The following is a 1,566-nucleotide window of genomic DNA, read 5'->3' as shown; positions in this document are numbered from 1 at the left end:
GCCCGGCTATTCCCCTACTTTCTTAATAAACTTTTTACTCTATAGACTTGCCCTAAATTCTTTCTTGTGCGAGATCCAAGAACCCTCTCCTGAGGTCTGGGTCGGGACCCCTTTCCTGTAACAACATGGTCCCACCCCAGCTCCCTGTCTGATGTCACCTCGCTGTGTTCCAGCCTGACTCTTCTCCCCCAAACACACCAAGCACACTCCTGCCCCAGGACCTTTGCACTGGCTCTTCTGCTTTCAACAGTCTTCTCCCCACAACCACGTGGCTCATTACCTTCTTTTCTTTGCCAAAAGAACTGCCCCACCAAAGAGGCCTTTCCTAAGAACTTTATGTAAAACAACACCTCTTCCCTTCATGCTTTGTCTGTAATGTGCTTTCCTTTTCTTCATAGCACTAATCACCACCTGACATCATTTATTTTTATTTATTCACTTATCTTCTGTCTCCTTCACTAGAATCTGAGTTCCATGGGGGCAGGGATTCTTGTCCACGTTATTTACTACCCTACCTCTGGTGCTGGCCCATAGTAGGTGGTCAACCGGTATTTATGGGATGGGTGACTCAAACTTTTCTGTGAATAAACAGTCCAGTGTTCCTCATCAATCCATCCTGCTGCCCACCAGGCTAGTAATATCATAGTAACAATGGTAGCTAATTTTTCAGGAGCATTTCCTATGGACCATCCTTAGAAACGTTATCTCCTTACACAGGGCACTGCGTTCAATCCTGGAACCCTGAAATTTAGGTATAATCATGAGCTCAGAGGTTAGGCGACTCGCCCGAGACCACAAGAGACGGCATCAGAAGAGGAACACAGACATTTAGCCTGACGGCAGAACTGTGTTCTAAAACCTCAAAATCGTAATTTGCCACACGCTGGAGAAAGAAAACAGTCGAAATGGAAGCCACCTGGCGAGCGCAGGGCCCCAGGTGGGAGCGCTGCTTCCCACGTATGGGAGTCCGGCCCTATCGCTCTTTGATCTTTGCAGCGTCCGTGGCCCCACCGACCCCGTCGTGAGTTATGGGAGCCACGGGACCCATAACCCGGCATTCCCGGACTCCCAGGGTCGTCAGGACACGGCGCCCCGCGCGGTGATGGATGAGCCGGCCCCAGCGCTGGCTTTGTCCGGGTTGGGCCGGTCTGAGAAGCTTCAGGCCGGCTTTGGACGGGGCGTGGCGACAGCCGGGCCGCGTGTGTGTGTGTGTGTGTGTGTGTGTGTGTGTGTGTGTTGGGGCCGTTGTCTTTCTTCCTTCCCTATCGGGAAAGGGGGCACGGGTGCGCCGTCGGCGCCCCAGGTGAGCTGGCAGCACTTTGAACACCCTTTGTACCCCCACATCCAGGAGCGACCTCTCGGAGAACCCCGCCCGCCCACTCTGCGCACTTTCTGCGGCTACAAAGGCCCCGCCGTTCCCCGTCCCGCCTCCCCAGCCCTGGGCATTTCTTCCGTCCCTTTTGACAGTCTAGGCGGAATAATCCTTTTGCGGACCCGGGCCCCTGCCCAGCCAGACGCGGCCGCAGCTGAGCGCGCAGCCTCGCTCCATTGTTGGGGTCCACCGAG

General features: G+C 54.7%; 1 protein-coding gene across 1 annotated transcript in view; it reads left to right on the top strand.

The window, feature by feature from the left end:
- The first annotated feature begins 1,270 nt into the window (after positions 1–1,270).
- The window catches only part of DRAXIN (dorsal inhibitory axon guidance protein), a 33,285-nt gene continuing 32,989 nt past the window's right edge, over positions 1,271–1,566 (top strand). The window contains exon 1 of the mRNA XM_011996587.1: positions 1,271–1,303. The gene's annotated coding sequence lies outside the window, so the exon portion shown is untranslated. The remainder of the gene's footprint in view (positions 1,304–1,566) is intronic.

This window comes from Mandrillus leucophaeus, unplaced genomic scaffold, assembly GCF_000951045.1.
Source record: "Mandrillus leucophaeus isolate KB7577 unplaced genomic scaffold, Mleu.le_1.0 Scaffold52, whole genome shotgun sequence".
Taxonomy (NCBI): domain Eukaryota; kingdom Metazoa; phylum Chordata; class Mammalia; order Primates; family Cercopithecidae; genus Mandrillus; species Mandrillus leucophaeus.
Note: the sequence above shows the minus strand (reverse complement) of the source record. Positions and strands in the feature narration are given on the sequence as shown.